Source organism: Astatotilapia calliptera, chromosome 2 (genome assembly GCF_964374335.1).
Source record: "Astatotilapia calliptera chromosome 2, fAstCal68.1, whole genome shotgun sequence".
In the NCBI taxonomy this organism is placed as follows: Eukaryota; Metazoa; Chordata; class Actinopteri; order Cichliformes; family Cichlidae; genus Astatotilapia; species Astatotilapia calliptera.
This window is the reverse complement of record NC_137423.1, coordinates 16382003-16401493: the sequence shown is the minus strand read 5'-3', so window position 1 is coordinate 16401493 and position 19491 is coordinate 16382003. Positions and strand designations below refer to the sequence as shown.

The following is a 19491-nucleotide window of genomic DNA, read 5'->3' as shown; positions in this document are numbered from 1 at the left end:
CAGCGATAAAAAGAAACACAAAGAATGGCAAGAAGCTGTTGTATTATTAACCGCAATAGCCGGTCGCATGACAGCCATGGGAAACCGACGGGTAAAGAGATCGGTTTTAATCGGATTCCGTCGTGGAAGAGAAATTGTTCAAGCCATGTTTCCGAAGTAACAAAGAGCCGACAGATGGCCTGGATTGCAACCATTCAAAGACCAAATACAACGTTCCAGATCACTCCAGCTCACATGTTAGTCTGCTCCAAGTCTTCTGTTGTAGTTATTACGTAATTTATCATAACATAATTGTTGATGTAGGTTACAAATAAGTCTTATATTGATTTGAATTGAATTTGTTGCGCTATGCTGCTTTGTTTACTGTGGCTTTGCGGCAGTCAAGTGATGAATAACTGTTTCCCAGTATGTTGTTTTGAAAATGATTTTTGGGTTTTTTGCATTGTTGATTTGTTTTTCACCGAAGCAGCTAATAAAGCATAATAGAATGCAATTTTGCCTCTTTCTTGTAAGATTCTATAATAGAATGAAACAGTAATGCCAGTTATAAATGAAGACAATAAATTGAATGAATTACGAAACACATTTTATTTCTATTGGATCTGAAAATGTTGTGTAATACTACAACCTGAAAAGACAAATACACTGTAATCCCTAACAGTTGTTCTAGCTCATAACTAATAAGCTCATAACACTCAAATGTCGTTTTGTAGTTGAGCAAACTATAAAGTATTGAGCTCTGTTGGCTTTTATGCAGCTTTAATTGAATAGGGCTCAATATTTTTTAGCTAAATTTTTTGGAACGCTCAAAAAGTTTAAGAAGCATATATTAGTGACGTTCTGGTGGGTGGAGTCTTGTCGCTCCCTCAGGAAAGCTTAGTCAGCCATCTTGAATTTACCTTGATACGGGGAAGTTTTGGCCAGCCCGTGTGGATTAAGAGTCCCCAACTTCAACCCACCACGACCACCACCTTATTTTTTTTCATCAACTGCCCTAAATTTGGTAAGTCTAACGTGTTTTTGTTTTGTTTAAATTTAATTTCGATAAACATTCTTTTTTATTTTTTACTGGAAATATATTCGTACTTTGTGCACAGTGAATGTTTGTTATAAATGAATTCGAATCCAAGTAATTGTAATTTTAGAAGTTTTCTAATGTGACAAATACGTAATGTTATTTCAAATTAGAATGATGTAACGTTTTGGCGGTTTTCCGTGGGGGACAACATTTCCCATAATGCATTGTATTCTTGCCCGGGAAGTTGACGGTGGCAGTTCTAGCTCCATGCATTTGAACTTTCTACTAAAACTTTCCACTGGTTGTCGTATTCGCCGGTAATGTACGTGCGTATTGTGAGTATACTTATTTCAATAAGTGTCCGTGTTACACAGTCAGTAGTTTACGCTGTTGAGCTGTGTGTGTGTGCTAGCATGAAGCGAACAATAATAAACAACATGAGTGTGTTATCATGATGGTAATTAGACACGTTTGTATTTTTTCGTAGTCTCAAATGTGTGGTTGTGAGATAATCTCGAAATCCTTTTAACAGTTTAGAGGGGTATTCCACTAAGCGAGCTCTACAAGTCAAGGCTTGCGGAAAAATGCATCGCCTGATTCAGCCTAACATTATACACTGGTCGAACTCGGTGCTACGAACGAAGTTCAGCTAAATTGTTCGCGCTAATTCGACAAGGCTCAACCAGCCAGACTGAGGCGCCTCCTTGACACCTTTAAGCCAGACCCTATCGATCTTTGCTAGATAAATTGAAATGAAATGAAAATAAAGAGCCGCGTTCTGCTCCCAGGCTAAGAAAGAATCATTGATGCAGACTGTGCGGATCACAAATACTCCCTAACCTGTAAGGCTGGGGTGTCCAAACTTTTTTCACTGAGGGCTACTTACTAGAAATTAGGTAAATAACCTTAACTTTAGTGTATTAAAGTGTATTAAAGATCACAAAATCACTTAAAAGTGGTTGAATATGTTATATTGTTGAATATAATTAAAGACAAAACTGCTTTCATCACAGCTTTCCATAAATGGATTTTTATTGATTCATTCAGAAAAAGCTTTGGTAGCTTATTTTCAGAACAGCAGCCTCAGATTTCTTCTTAGACAGAAGATTTACAGCACAGAGAAAAAACAATAAAAGGGAAAATAGGACGGGTAAATTTCAAGTTTGTTATTTAAGTTATTAAGCTTAGCAACACACTTATCAACATTAGTTTGAAACGGTTAACATTAACAGACTGAACTGGACTTAATAACAGGAGTGCATATAATCTTAGTAAATTATTGTGGTGAGTATCAGCTGCGCTGGGTATGTAAATCGGGCCATCCAGCTGCGGTGCTGATTCGACGTCACTCGTGCCAAAAATCCGGACAAATGTCACTTGATCAAGGAGCAGATCTGCATCAGATGAGATCAGCTGACTACTTGTGTGTGTGTGTGCTGTGCAAAAAATGTTTTTGAACATTAATAAGTCGTCTTTGTGCACATATTGTTTACAGATATCAGACTGCAAAGAGCGCTACAGAGAGTCAACATTTCACCAGTTGTCAGTGGGTGAGTTTTATAATTTGTGTCCCAATTTAAATAAAAAATAAATACAAAGAAACTAGAGAATTTTGCCTTGAATTATTCAAAAATTTTAGATTTTTTTTGGGTTACCCTTCTAGATTGACAGGTTTAGCCCGTTACACAAAAAGTTTGGACACCCCTGATCTATAACAATGACAATCAGAACATGGCTATCCAACACTTTGTTTTTACTCTGCATTTGTGTAAATACTATTCTAATAGATATTGTGTGTTCATCTAGGAACAGCATGATGTAAATACAAGACGGGCCCTCGTCCTTCGTGCACTTCCTGTGTACCTGCGTGAAGATGCCTCCACGTTATTCAGGACTTGTGATGTAAGTGTACTGGCCTCAGCATCAACCATATGACATCGCTCAGAACTCAAGGAGAACCAGGGTGTACAGTGGGGCAAAAAAGTATTTAGTCAGCCACCGATTGTGCAAGTTCCCCCACTTAAAAAAATGACAGAGGTCAGTAATTTGCACCAGAGGTACACTTCAACTGTGAGAGACAGAATGTGAAAAAAAATCCATGAATTCACATGGTAGGATTTGTAAAGAATTTATTCGTAAATTAGGGTGGAAAATAAGTATTTGGTCACCTCAAACAAGGAAAATCTCTGGCTCACACAGACCTGTAACGTCTTCTGTAAGAAGCTTTTCTGTCCCCCACTCATTAACTTTATGAATGGCACCTGTTTGAACTCATCATCTGTATAAAAGAGACCTGTCCACAGCCTCAAACAGTCAGACTCCAAACTCCGCCATGGCCAAGACCAAAGAGCTTTCGAAGGACACCAGGAAAAGTATTGTAGACCTGCACCAGACTGGGAAGAGTGAATCTACAATAGGCAAGCAGCTTGGTGTGCAAAAATCAACTGTGGGAGCAATCATCAGAAAATGGAAGACATACAAGACCACTGATAATCTCCCTCGATCTGGGGCTCCACGCAAGATCTCATCCCGTGGGATCAAAATGATCATGAGAACGGTGAGCAAAGATCCCAGAACCACACAGGGGGACCTGGTGAATGACCTGCAGAGAGCTGGGACCAAAGTAACAAAGGTCACCATCAGTAACACACTACAACGGCAGGGAATCAAATCCCGCAGTGCCAGATGTGTTCCGCTGCTGAAGCCAGTGCATGTCCAGGCCCGTCTGAAGTTTGCCAGAGAGCACATGGATGATACAGCAGAGGATTGGGAGACTGTCATGTGGTCAGATGAAACCAAAGTAGAACTTTTGGGTATAAACTCAACTCGTCGTGTTTGGAGGAAGAAGAATACTGAGTTGCATCCCAAGAACACCATACCTACTGTGAAGCATGGGGGTGGAAACATCATGTTATGGGGCTGTTTTTCTGCCAAGGGGACAGGACGACTGATCCTTGTTAAGGACAGAATGAATGGGGCCATGTATCGTGAGATTTTGAGCCAAAACCTCCTTCCATCAGTGAGAACTTTGAAGATGAAACGAGGCTGGGTCTTCCAACATGACAATGATCCAAAACACACCGCCCGGGCAACAAAGGAGTGGCTCCGTAAGAAGCATTTGAAAGTCCTGGAGTGGCCTAGCCAGTCTCCAGACCTCAACCCCATAGAAAATCTGTGGCGGGAGTTGAAAGTCCGTGTTGCTCGGCGACAGCCCCAAAACATCACTGCTCTCGAGAAGATCTGCATGGAGGAATGGGCCAAAATACCAGCTACTGTGTGTGCAAACCTGGTAAAGACCTATAGTAAACGTTTGACCTCTGTTATTGCCAACAAAGGTTATGTTACAAAGTATTGAGTTGTATTTTTGTTATTGACCAAATACTTATTTTCCACCCTGATTTACGAATAAATTCTTTACAAATCCTACCATGTGGATTCATGGATTTTTTTTTCACATTCTGTCTCTCACAGTTAAAGTGTTCCTCTGGTGCAAATTACTGACCTCTGTCATCATTTTAGGTGGGGGAACTTGCACAATCGGTGGCTGACTAAATACTTTTTTGCCCCACTGTATATCAGGAAGGATATTCAACACAGTCCTCATCTGACTTGTTTTCTCCCATATATCAACTATTGTTGAATAAGATTGCAAGAAGATTGTTACGCATAAACCAGAAAACATGAAAATAGTTGAAAGATTATTATACAAAAAAAATCTGCAGATAAAAACTATCTCCCTTTTTAAAATTCAAGTGTTCTATTTTTTTGGAGGTGCCATGTTGTGGTCAGAGAAATGTTTGGTAAATAACAAAAACAAATATCTTGGCATATATTTATTATTGAAAACATTTATTTACACATATGTTTTGAAACCAAACCCAAATTAAGATTATTGTAATGCATCATGATGTATCGCAATATCAAATTAAATCGTTGACATTATAATCCTAAAAGAAACGTGCGACTTATGAAGATTCACACCTCTAATCAATAGCATGATTTGTGTCCTTGTGGGGCTGAACTCATTCTTGTATTATTTTTGTTTTGCAGTCAGCAGATGGTCCAGACCTCACTGACACTCCTGTGGCTCTGCTGACAGTTGTCACGGATGACACTACTGATTCGGCCCTCTTCAGTCCCGAAAGCATCTGCATTGTCGTTGAGGATGAAATACTTGTGAATGGTCCCACAAATCTGGCTGAGTCATTTCTCCTGCTCTTTGGGTACATCTATGCATTAGACCTACAATACCCAAAGAAACTTGAGCTTACATTCACATTTATCCAGAAGGTTGTGATGTGCCTTGAGGACAACAAACCACTGAAAGGGCGTCTACTGATGCTGAAGAATGATTTGTTCAATGAGTGAATCACTCAGAATGGACTACTTGTTAAGCTGAGTATGGAGGAAGCTTTTTTGTTTGTTTTTTTCCTAATCATTTGCCTCTTCTACCTCACATTTAAGATGAATGACTGTTCAGTTCACTATTCATGTTTAATGTTCTGTTGCCTAATACGTAAATGCACTGCCTTGATGTTTGTTCCCTATAAGTACAGCAGTGGAAACCAGTACTGTTTTTTTTTATGTATTTTTAAAAAAGAAAGTGAGCTGCAGCTGTCAAGGTACAGTAAGTGTTAAATGCATCAATGTTCTAATAGCTGCAATTGCTGTTAATACTGAAAATGTTATTGAATTTTAGAATTGAGATGGAGACCCTTGGAGTCTTTTTCTCTTGTTTTATTTATGAAGCACTTTTTTATGAGTGAGCTCTGTTGTTTGTGCCTTTTTAAAAGCACATTGTGTTTAATAAAAAGTTGTTAAATTGTTAGTGTTGTTACTTTCATGTTTTCTAACACTTTTAGCTGATTATAATTTACTGGGTAAACAGTTTAGAATTATTTGTAAGTGTATTTCCCACAGTATTTTAAAAAATATTGAAGATTTTAAGTGTTATTTCCCATATTATAAGTTAGAAAATATGAAAAAGTTTGAGTTTATTTCCCACATCGTATGAGTTGCAATATGTAAAATATTTTGAGTGTATTTCCCACCTTAATTAAGTTGAAAAAATTGAACATTTTGAGTTTATTACTCCCTAATTATAAGTTGAGGAATATCAACATTTATGAGTTAACATTGAGGTAATTTAAGGCAACTGCAACTATAATTTTTATTGTAGTTAAACTTAAAACTTTTAAAAACATCACTAAAAAATTGTTGTGTAATCTGTTACACAACAATTTTTGAGTTCTGTGAACTTATTAGGTTTTACAGTGTAGATTGTATTGATCTGTACAGGAGATAAAGAAAAAAAATGTAACAACAGCTGTGAAATGGAATAGTCCAAATCACCAAACTGTTGCATGGCTCTGAAGTTACTAAACATTTTGTGAGTGTATGCATTCACACTTAGAACCATATAATTATAAATATGTGCGTAATGCAAGTTGGGCAGCACGCTAACGTCTTCAGTCCACTCTGTATGCTTGTATGGGTATACCCTTTCACTCCTTTGATTTTTTCCTCGTACTTTTTTTTGCTCTGTCTTTGCACGGACCTGCCATGTTGTCCTTCATTTTGTACATAACTGTTTTTGGGGCAAATAAAATGCAAGTATGGATTAAAACTGCAGAACTAATGATTACCGGTGCTGGTTATCCTATTCATGTATCCCCTTCCACCAGGGTTACTTGTGTAGTAGCATTCCAACAATGCCCTATTTTCGTGTCTTGCCCACCGATGCCTTCTTGTTCCAGTAGCCCACTTCTCATTAGGGGTGCCCTGGTTCCTGTGTTTGCGCATATACTTGGCCAATAAAAACGTTAGCATTTATTGTTTTTTTTAATGCCATGACTGAAGTCCCAGAATGTGGGAATCAGCTGAGGCTGGCTCCACACAGAGTTGAACTAGGTTTCAAGTTTGGCCATCGTTTTGAACAATGGGATGAGATGTGTGGCCACTTTAATTGACAGATGTGCTGACATCTCCCTGATGACACACAGAGCTATCGGAAACTGCTAAAGTGGAGTCCACTGAACTGAAGTCATTGACTGTGTTTCTTTGAGATCTTATCTTTTATCTTTTAATGAGTCTGACAAATAATATGGACTGTTGTGAGATACCAACCATGCTACCCAACCTTGTTAGCATGCATAAATGCAGCAGTGGATATGTCCAGTTTTTATATAGGACCTGTAAAGAAACTGATTTTATCATGTTCAAAATTGTAGTTAAAGATATACATTTAATGTGCAATATTTTAGCAGTCTATGGCATCAAATGGAAAACACACTATGAACATTTACATGATCTGCAACTTGTTATTTGTGCTGATAGGTCAGATAGGCCATCTCATTAATTATAGGATGGCCTTATCCACCATAAACCATGCTGTCTGGCTCGCCATGCTAAAAATGGTATTTTTTCTATTTCTTGTTTGCACTCCACCACTGTCTCCACAGTAGTGATGGTAAATTTGATTCTTTTTACTGAATCGAGTTTTAATGAGTCACTCACCAAAGTGAATCGGGTTTTTTGAGTCATTTGATTCACTGAGTCAGTTGACCAGAGAGTGCAAAAAATTTACATTTTCACTCAAACTTAATTTGTTTGTCTTTTCATGTAAATCCTACTGCAAAGATGAATAATTCTAAAAAACACCCAAACTATTTTATAGAGCAAAAAAAGAGCAAAAACATTTCTAAAATTAAGCAATTTCCTATCAAAATTGCTTAATAAACATTTATTTTGTTTATTTTTATTTTATTAGTATTTTCCTTAAATGTGTTAAATATATATTTTCTCATCTAAATGTCCACTGAGCTGTGAGCCAGGGGGCGGTAATGCGCCTTAACATTGGTTACCAACCAAGAAGAAGAAGAAGCTGTGAGCCAGGAGGGAGGGGGTGAGTGAGTGAGTGAGTGATTCGTTCGCTCTATGATTCAGCACAGGAGGGAGGGGGTGAGTGAGTGAGTGATTCGTTTGATCTATGATTCAGCACAGGAGGGAGGGGGTTAGTGAGTCCTGAGTGATTCACTTAAGATTCAGCACAGAAGGGAGGGGGTGAGTGAGTGAGTGAGTGAGTGAGTGAGTGAGTGATTCGTTCGCTCTCTGATTCAGCACAGGAGGGAGGGGGTGAGCGAGTCCTGAGTGATTCACTTACGCTTAGGATTCAGCACAGGAATGGAGGGGGTGAGTAGCTCAAATGTGTTGTTAGCATGTTAGCAGAGCGATGCTACTGTGAACCGAGGAGCTATTTCTTGATGTGAGCTTCTATTCAAGGTTTTTTCTTCCAGTTCAGAGCAGAAATTTTTTTGTTAAGATACTGGATGTTGTGTTTTTCTCCACAATTTTAATTATAAGCTAGATACATTGCTGCTAACAGCAACAGGGATGAGTCAGTTGGGCTTGTGAATCATGATTCATGAGTCAGTAAAGTGATTCTCGAGTATTGAACGATTCGTTCATGATTCGCGCATCACTACTCCACAGTCAGAAAAAGTCTTTAGAAATCATTCTGTAGACTTCAGCAACTTTTTCTTATCTTTGTCTTTTCCAGGGCCTTACGAAACTTGATTTATACATGCCACAAACACTTTCTGTCTTGGTCAGAGTTTGATATATGTTTGTTGTTTGAATGATAGTATGAAAAATTATTTCAGCTATTTTTCCAGATTTTTTTTTATACAAAAGAGGTTGAAGAATGGAGTGTTGGTTGGATGAAATGGATTGGGGGAGGATAATACCTGAGGTATACAATTAAGGGTTAAAGCAAAAAAAACCAAACAAACACCCCCCCCCCCCCCCCCCCAAAAAAAAAAAAACCCCAAAAGAACCAAAAAGCAAAAAAAACAGTCACATACTTTTAACAAACAGGGAGCTCTTTAGCTGAAATCTGGTGAAGATTTGTCTCAGTATGCTGCTTATCGTTTTAACTCCTCACGCTTCTTAATTTAACCTTCTTTTCTTTTAGCAGTGCCTTTATATCATTTCTCTGTTTTCCTCTGCATCACTCTGTTGCTGTCAGTCCATCTTTTTGCCACTTCTTCACCCCTGTTCCTCTCCTATCCCTTCATTGCTATAGCTCTCTGCATACACACACACACACACTAACACAGACATACTAGTTGGAGCTCATTTGGAGGACAGAGGTGTCGTGTTGCTCTGTCATGATCAGGATAATGCCTCTGGCATCACTTATCATTAATCACATATTAGGGGGAATGGATGGGTTACACACACACACACACACACACACACACACACACACGCACACACACACACACACACACACACACACACAGACTCAGTTTGGATAGTTGCTGCCGAAACTGAGACACAGTATCTCTGTATTTCCTTTTCTGTAGCCATTTTGAAGAGACTCCAGCCGCGGTGTCGCTTTCTTTCTCTCTCTCTATCTCTACACACACACAGAGCTGGACTGGCCGTCGGGCCTACCGGGCATTTGCCTGGTGGACCGAGGGTGATTTTTCGTTTTTATGGGCCAATGTGTGTTTTTTGTTTTTGTTTTTTGTAAGGGTATAAACAATAAAAGCTGGTGGATGGCCAATGTGTAAAAATAACTCAGTTATTTGGTGGTGGCTATGGCGGAGCTTCCACGGAGGCCAGCAGGTGGATGACGGAAAGGGGAGGCACGAGGAGGAGAGACCTGAGGTGGCCGCCGGTCCGAGTGTCAGGTGAACTGAACTTCAGGTAAGAAGTTATGACCTGCAGTCTATCTGGGTCAGATATAAACCAAGTTTAGGTGTAGTTTATTTTCGCTGTGCTCACTTTTTACAGTCAGTTACAATAACTCGTACTGTGTAATAGCTAGCATGACGGAGTTTCTACACAGCTGGGCGGATGCTATGATGTTACTGATAGTGAACTTTATTTTATTCCTAAGGTTAGTTAGTAGAGTTGCCAACCGTCCCATTAAAAACGGAATCGTCCTGTATTAAGAGAAAATATTACGCATTTTGTATTGAGGTGAAAAGGAACACAGTTTGTCCCGTACTTCAGCTACAATGGAAAAAGACACAAAGCTGGAGTTATTCAGCGCCTTTACGCTGTCAGCTGCCTCTTTTTTCTCATTCCCTCCCCCCCCTCTCCCGTTGCAACTTCAATCATGAAACTGATCAATGATCAGCTGATCGGCTTTTCTGACGCAAGTCCCGTCGCTCTTGTTTGTTTATCGCCCACTTTGCGGCAGAAAGAGGAAATAAGCGGATGTTGCGTTAAACAACAGCAGCACGTTTAAGCTTGGTCAGCTGTTGTTCGAATTTGTTTAATATTAGTTTCTAGTATCAACTAATGCTTGCTGGAGCCACATCTGTAAAAACTGCTGGTCATGATATCGGTTTGGATATGTGGTGAGAGGCAAACATGAAGATGAAACCAGGAGATGTCCTTACTGAATCATCAGAGCTGAACAGGTTGTGAAGTAGCATAACTTAAGCAGCAAGGAAGGTGATAAGTAAATAGCATTAGCAGACAATTGAAGTTCTTTTTAAACATACTTTATTGCTAGCATCTCCCTTTTACCATAAAACAATCAATCAGGCATGCAAAAATCCCACTGGCTTTATACAAGACTTTGCCCACACCTGACCTCGTTAGTCCCTACCATTGAACAAAATAGGTCAAACCAAATTATACAATTCTAAATAAAGAACAGGAATAAAGTCATGCATGAAACTGACAAACTCATTTACTCCAACTAAATGGTTTGTAAAGTAAAACACTGCATACAATATAACTCAAAAGGCTACTTTAAAGAAAACAAACCCTCCATTTGGTTACACCCAGTGATCCAATCATTGACCTCATGACCCTATATAAACAGGAAGTAGTGGGCGGCCCTTCCCATACACCTGTCTCACATATAGGACCTGCAAGCACAACATGGACACCATGGTAAGTATAACCAAAGCAACATAAAGAAACATAAATTACTAGACATGTGCCTGTAAACAGAAGAGAATTCAGATGATCTGATGGTTAGTAGTGTTTGCTTTAAAACACATGCATGGATGTAAAGAATGTAACTACTGCTACCACAAACAAAACCCGGGATATTGTGTGTTAAGAGAAGTTACACCAGCAATGTCTAAATTAAAGCATTATGGCTGACTGTAAATAACAGAACACAGAATAACAATACACGCAAGTGACAAATGGTAAATGAATTCTGTCCTAGCCACTTTGTCACACAGGTGATGAAGAAACAGGTTTACCTTTTAGGTGACATGAATGAGTTGAAGGGAAGGTATGAACTGTTTCTAAGAGACAAATAACACCAGGATCCTTTTCTAAGTAGCTGACAGCTGGTAACTGTGCAGGGGCGGGTCTAGCAAAGTTTTGCCAGGGGGGCAGGTAGGGCATTAACAGAGAAAGGGGGGCGCAAAGAAATACTTTTCTTTCTTATTCTCATTTAAAATATCTGGCTTTTAATGAATAATTATCTGAATCTTACAACCAAAGTTTTTATCTGATGTAAAATCTATAGAAATCAGACATATACCACCACGACAGAGTACATCACTGTCACAACAGTGTTTGTTTTCATTCAAAGGCTTTATGGCTTTTGTCCCAGTCCAGCCCTGCACACACACATAAAACAACATCACAGATTGTAAATTTCTTTAAATTTACAAAAGAATCTATATATGAATGATATATGAGAGATCATCTGTTATGTAGCTAGCAGTTTATGCAGTCTAAGAGAAAATTTTGCTTTTATTAATGTTTCAAGAAGTACTTTTCAAGAAGCCTGTAAGTAATTCCCATTCAGTTTATCAGCAGTCAAGTCAAAGTAAAGCTGATCTTGACTTACCTGACAGTTGGTATACAGGACGGATATAAAGCCTGTGTGGCTGAAGAAGAATGAGACTTGTTGTTTTAGTAGGTGAAATAACTGGTTGACATAAGCTGATGCCTACACCATGTTGGGATTTGAGTACATTACCCTACTGGATTACATCACCTTTACTTAAAACGCTAAAACTGAAGAGACCAGCTGCTGTCATTTTGAAGCTGAAATGCTATGCTTCCTTCAGTCACTCAGAGTCTCCTTTGTTGTACTTTTTATTTTATAATGTAATAGTTTTATAATATTTCCACTGAGTGAAAGGTCTGAACTGAAGGCAGGACGGGGGGACGGGGGTGGGATGGGGGGGGGGGGGGTTCTGTGTTCCTGAGGGTTTGAAAAGAAAGTGACAGCTTGCCAGCTCTCAAGTAAGCATTATATGCTCTCGAGTTCAGTGTTCTTATGAAAAGTATAGTTTTAGCTGAGCTCATTAAGGGAAGCAAACAGGATTTGTAAATATACAGAATTCATTTATGCTCTTTCGTGATTCCAATGGCCCAACCCAGCAGAACAGAATCTCAGGAATTAAGGCAGGACACCATTTTCATTTTCGTGAACAAGAAGCTCTCATGACTCATTGAGTGACGCCACTGACCAGCCAATCAGTCGCATGCAGTCTCATGATGTCACATTTTAGTACCTGTTTGCAGTGGCGTGTCTAGAAAATTTTTGTTGGGGGGGCCAGGTAGGGGCACAGATTTGGAGAAGGGTGGCAGATGTAATTGGCAGATAATGTTTTAAAAAAAATTTTACCAACCGTTAACCATAATTCAATAACCCTATAAACCTAATAACCGAATGCGCTTTTAACTCTTATTAGAATGAGATTTTAACCACTACGGTGCAAAGTTTTTAGATACTGCGTTGGTAAAGTACCAGAGATACAATCAGTGCTTTGTCAATGTTTACTCAGCATTCAAGGACAGCAATATTTGCATAGTATTTTTACTGACATGTAGTGCACATATGTTTTGGGCAAAAACATTTTTGAATATTAAAATACGAACATTTGTAACAAACAATTGACAAATTAGCCAGTTCCAATGTAAAACTTTATCTGCCTATTAAAAAAAGAAGATAATCTTCTCACAAACTGGTGTTTGATTTTGAAACAGGAAAAAAGTGGGGAAACAACTGAAAAGACTAACATTTGAATAAAACCTTGTTAGAGATTTTCTACATTATACATTATAACCAAATCTCTATAATACAATATAATCAAGTGTGCCTTATATTCTAACCAAGTATGCCTTATATTTTGTGTGTTCATATATTTTCACATAACCAAGCTTATTGTTAAAGAGAACATAATGCATTCCTTACCTTAGTGTGTGATGTCAGATAAGCATGATATACTTCTGCATTGTTATTTTCAGTATGTGTGCAAGGTCAGATAAGCTGAGATAATGCCTGACCTCTCCCTTTACAGTTAAAAGAGGAAGTACTATGTAACTTACTTTCACTATAAATAAAGAACCAAGCCTGCGCTCAGTGTGTGTGTCTTCTCAGAGACATTCACACCCGTGCGCACGTCTTCTAATTACTCTCTGAGTCGGTCTGCAGTTGTCTCATTTCTCTTATCTGTGTTTGAACTAATGTCAACCCCTGACATTAAATTGGTCCTTCGTAGCCGGATAACTGACTGTTATTTTTAACGTCTAGTTTTCCACAGAACGGTCTTCATCGGATCCTGACGTCGTGACGCCTGCGCTGGGAAAAATCTGTGCACAGTAAACAAGAAAAACCGGGAGCGTGAATTCGATCTCCGGTCAGCGTCTTATACAGGCCTTCACGGCTCCAGGACCCGATGAGCGCCGGATTCAAAACGCAGCGCCACAGTAAGGTGAATATGAAACACTGCACTCCATCAAGCACTAAAATACGTTGATATTGAGATTTTCCTTTAAAATAGTGTGTAAACCTGGTTAGCGCCGACAGATCTCAGTCCAGAAGGGACTTAGAGACAAACAGGCAAGAGCGAAATTCTAGAAATCGCTGTTAAAAGTTCCGGTTGCTCTGGGAAGCAGCTGTAACGGAACAAGTTCCGGTCGCTCTAGGAGTGGCTGCAACGGAACAGGTTGAAGGTGTTACATAAAAAAAAATACGGAAAATCTCAATAAAAATCATAAAAACGCGCTTTGTTTGTGTTGAAATACAGGAGTAAGTTGTCATTTACGACCCAATAAGCGGTCGAACTATTCCTCAAAGTTGTTTTCCTGTGCACACTCACGTACTGGTTGAAGTGGGAAAATAAGGTTGTGCGTCATCACGTAAAATCAATAACCGCTCACTCGAATAGCGAGTGAGTAGAAGGCTGTTATTGGTAACCTGCCCGCTTCGTCATACCAGAGACAGTGTCACAGTTCTGACGTAATTAGTTCAAAATGGGTAATTCTAAAACCAAAGTCAAATTAACAGCAGATGAAGAATGGCTAGAAAAAAACTGTCAAAATGCAGGGAGAGTCAGTGCAAATAGGTGGAGAAATCCACATAAAATTTATTGTCCAGCCTGGCAAGGCAAATGCAACCCAGAGTCAATAACTGCTTTAAAAGCTGCTTTGCAAAAAGAACTATATGAGGAAAGAAGTCAAAAGAAAAAAGCAAAACGTGTAGCAGAATGGCAGCTTTTCAAAGCATGGGAGGCAGAAAATGATAAACGCAGTGCTAAACGTGCCCAAAAACAAGAAAATAAAGATAAACAGAAAACTGCAACAAATAATAAGAAACCCCCCCCCCCCCCCTTATGCACCTCAGCCCACACACACTGCAGCAGCAGCTGCACCAATTCCTACGTCACCACTTCCTGTAATCTCTCCTCACAACCCTTTTCTTCCAGATCCCTATGCAGAGGCAAAACATCACCTTAATCTTATGACTAAATATAATCACTACAAAAAAGAAGGAACTGTAGGTCAGTTTCCAATGGTTGCCTTATCAAATCCTAGGTTTGGGCAACCTTGTGGGCCCGCAGACGCCCAAGGAAACATACCAATAGATGGAGAGCCTCTGATATACGCATTCCGACCCTGGTCCCATAAGGACAGAGAGAATGTGCTAAAAGATGTGCCACCCCTTAACGAAGGTTTCCAGCCGTGGCGAAACGCAGTAGAGTTGATTCGACATGGCTGGGGATTGAACGGACATGAAATGCTGCAAGTTCTTCAAGATTTATTAGGTTTACGTTTTCCTAGAGCCAGAGGCCAATACACAGGAAATGACCAAAACGGCGACGTGCTAGGACCAGACACTCCTCAGTTAGGACAGGAACTAAATGACTTGTACGGCAGAGTAGAAGTTAATTTAGCCCCAAGGCCAGATTATGGAAAAATAGGAGAGTGCAAACAAAAGGAAGGAGAGACAGCATCAGACTATTTGGATTGCCTACGCCCAGTTTTCAGGCAAAACTCAGGGCTGAATCATGGTCCCGATCCACAGTCTGCTTTTCAACAACAATTAAAAAATGCTTTTCTGAATGGCCTGCTGCCCAAAATAAAAGCACAAGTAGACAAACAGTGGGTAACTCAAAATACGGGCACACTGCCCGACGCTCTGCAGCACGCGGAACATGCAGTAAAAATACAAAGAAAGAAAGAAAAAACAGAAGGAGTTTTCATGATTGACCCAGAGACAGGCTTTATAGCTTTCTCAGGACAGCAAAAAAACACAACAGGCTATAAGCCACGTAAGGGAAAGCAAAAAGCAGGACAAAGAAGAGACAAAAGAGATATGAAATGTTATAACTGTGGTAAAAACGGGCATTTTGCTCGAGACTGTAGAAGTGTAAGCCAAGAACAGGAAAGTGATGATGACAGGCGCAGACGACGTGATGAATGACTAGCACGAGAGGAAGGAAGTGAAACAGATGAAGGGGAAGTTTACAATATCGAACAACTACTGCTAGGATCAGAAGCAAAGCCAACAGTTATAGTACACGTGAATGGCGTCCCAGTAAAATTCCTTTGCGACACAGGAGCGTGTAAAAGTGTACTAACAGTAGAAGTCCCAAATGTAACTTTTTCAAAAGACACTCTAATTGTGAAATCAGCCTCAGGACATGTGACAAAACAGCAGTTAACCGTCCCCCTCTTTATGTCACATAGAGAAAGTGGCCGTGGCTGCAAAAATCAGTGCATTTATGACCCATCTTGTCCGCTGAATCTGTTAGGAAGAGATGCTTTAACAAAATTAAAAATAGGAGTTATCCCTGAAGAAAGTGGCATGCAAGCCAGACTCCTACTCTCTGACAGTCAGAGCCACACTGAAGACATTTTTGTTTGTGAAGGTTTAGGTGAGCCAAATTATTACTGGACTTTAGATTTACCAAAACTTGAACCTCTAGAGGCCAAAGCTAATATGTACTTACCTGAACACTCACACAGGCAGGACCCATCAAAATACCACAACACCCTGTGGTATAAACACGTCCCAGGCCCAGACAAAATTTATGATCAGCAAGTACACAGATTGGGACCGCAAAAACTAGTCTTACAACATCTGTATGTGACACAGAGTGGCAATGCAATATGCTCAGTGTTACAGACAGATGCAGTGCAGCGCGTAAACAAAATGTTGAACCCTCATGTATCTGTTGCACGCAACGACCAAACGCCTTGGTCTGAGTTGGGTACAGTGCTGAGATCTGTAGAAATGGACAGATATGACAAAACAGAGTGTGATGGCTGGCAAAAAGGCCGCAGGACAGGCTGCATGAGATATACTCTATGCTGGCCATTAACCACCACGCCGGCTACACACTTAACCACAACAGAACAAGATGAATGACAAGTGTTAACATTTGAAACATACCCTGAACTAGAAAAGCTACCACAAACATTATGGTCTCAAGGACCCACAGATGTAGGCCTAATAAAAGGAGCAGATCCAGTAGTGGTGAAAACTACAACCACATATAGGCCTGTGAAACCGCAATATCCCTTGAGTGCAGAGGCGAGAGAAGGAATTGGACCAGTCATAGCAGACATGCAAAAAGCAGGTATTCTCGTGAAAACTAATGAAGCCACGAGTAATACACCAATTTTTCCAGTAAAAAAGGCTAATACAGGAAAATATCGCCTAGTTCATGACCTAAGAGCAATAAACGAGGTAACAGAGCAAATACCTCCAGTGGTTGCTAACCCACACACAATTTTAAATCAAGTAACACCAAAGGAACAGTGGTTCTCTGTAATAGACTTGTCCAATGCTTTCTTTTCTGTGCCTCTACACCCTGACTCACAGAAGCTATTCGGATTCACCTTTGACAATCAAAAGTATACTTATACAAGGTTGCCTCAGGGATTCCAGAATAGCCCCACTCTTTATGCAGAGGCTTTGAGAAAATCAATGTCATCTTGCTCCCTCCCTGCTCCAGGGCAATTCCTGCTGTATGTAGATGATATATTGATTACAGGCCATACACAGGATGAGTGCAAAGCAAACACACTGACAGTTTTGCAACATCTAGCAGAGCAAGGCCATAAAGTCTCACAGCATAAATTGCAGTTGTGGAGCCAGGAAGTGACATACCTTGGCCACAAACTGACAGGACAAGGCAGGCAGCTGTTAGACAGCAGAAAAGTAGCTGTACAAAATGCTCCTAAGCCAATTACCAAACAACAAATGATGAGTTATTTAGGTCTGTGCAATTTCTGTAGATGCTGGATTCCAGATTATGCACTGCTGGCCCAGCCACTACAGAACCTCATTTATGGTAAAGACCTAGCATTAAAAGACAAAATACAGTGGACCCCAGAAGCAGAAAAAGCTTTCATTGATTTAAAGATAGCATTGCAGACATGTACCGTCTTAGCATTACCAGACTATGAAAAACCTTTTATTCTCCATGTTGATGGTGCAGGAGGGTACATGAAAGCAGTCTTAACTCAAGCTTTTGGAGAAAAACAACGCCCATTAGCTTTCTATTCATGCAAACTTGACTCTGTAGCTGCTGGATTACCTACCTGTGTTCAGGCATGCGCAGCAGCAGCAGAGGCAGTTAAAAAATGTGCAGACATTGTTTTGGGACATAAGTTGATCATCAAAGTCCCACATGCTGTGACCTCTATTTTGCTCCAAGCAAATCTCTCTTTCCTCACACACGCCAGACAACTTTCTTATGTGGGGATTTTACTTTCGCAATCACACATAACAATAAAGAAGTGTGGCCAGCTGAACCCAAGCACACTTTTGCCGACCCCTCTGGATGGAGAACAACATTGTTGCATTAAAAAATTAGAGGAAGACACAAAACCTCGCACTGATATACATAGTTCCCCCCAGAGCAGTTTCAGTAATGTTTTTGTAGACGGCTCAGCGTCAAAAGACATTTTCGGTAGAAATTGTGTGGGTTACGCGGTCACAACTGTTGATACAGTGGTAGAGGCAAAAGCTCTCAGTTCCTCAAACTCTGCTCAAAGCGCAGAACTAACCGCGGTCATTAGAGCATGTACACTGTACGAAGGTCAAAGTGTCAATATACACACAGACAGCCAATATGTCTATTCAGCAGTTCACCATTTTGCGAAAATATGGCAAAACAGAGGAATGACAACTTCCACAGGCAACCCAGTTCAACATGCAAGCCTTCTAAAACAGCTATTAGAAGTGATAACGTTGCCAAAAGAATTAGCACTATGCAAATGTGCAGCTCATCAAAAGGATGACACAGAAATAACAAAAGGAAATAACTTTGCTGACAAAGCAGCCAAAGCAGCTGCAGAAAAACACATTGATGTTTTAACAACAGAAACCATAGATTTAATACCATTAGAAATACTAGCAGATGCACAAAAGACAGCATCACTGAGTGAACAAAAATCTTGGTTGAAAGATGGAGCAGAATTAAAAGACAATCTCATGATGTGCAATGACAAACCAGTTCTTCCAAAATCTTTGCATAAAACTGCCGCCTTAGTGACACATTCCAATACTCATGTGTCATCAGGAGGGATGGTTTCTATACTTAATAAACAATTCTATACAAAAAATTTTGAAAGTTCAGCAAAAGAGTTTATTAGAACATGCATGATTTGCCAAAAACACAATGCTCAGGGCAATTTAAGACCAAAGCGAGGCCGGTTTCCTATACCGCCACACCCATTTCACACTATCCACATGGATTTTATAGAACTAAATGAATCTCAATCCTCCAAGTATGCACTTGTGATAATAGATGTATTTTCCAAGTGGCCAGAAATATACCCAGTGAAAAAAGCAGATGCAATCTCAGTAGCAAAATGTTTGTGCAACCATTTCATTCCAACATATGGCATTCCGTCTCTGATAAGATCAGATAATGGTACACATTTTGTAAATGAAGTAATAAGTAAAGTTTCTGAAGCTTTAGGTTTCAGCATAAAACATCACTGTTCTTATCATCCACAAAGTGCAGGATTAGTCGAGAGAACTAACGGCACAATTAAACAGAGATTGAGGAAATGTATGGAGGAAACTAAAAAACCATGGCCTGAATGTCTAAGCTTAGTTAAGCTATGGATGAGAATAACTCAGGGAGCAGGTGGTCTAACACCATTTGAAATTATACATGGCAGACCCTTCCCTCTCCCCATAACTAGTGAGCCAATTAATAAATCTATTGCCGAAACAA

At 39.8% G+C, this 19491-nt stretch overlaps 1 protein-coding gene and 1 long non-coding RNA gene across 3 annotated transcripts in view; both read left to right on the top strand.

Annotated features, from left to right (window-relative positions):
• Positions 1–19491, top strand: part of LOC113036043 (uncharacterized) — a 322745-nt gene that overhangs the window by 44919 nt on the left and 258335 nt on the right. The gene's annotated exons all lie outside the window — the stretch shown is intronic.
• Positions 1245–5846, top strand: LOC113020947 (uncharacterized). The gene is made up of 4 exons (XR_013911093.1): positions 1245–1353; positions 2514–2568; positions 2825–2920; positions 5069–5846. It is a non-coding gene; the product is annotated as an uncharacterized LOC113020947 (long non-coding RNA).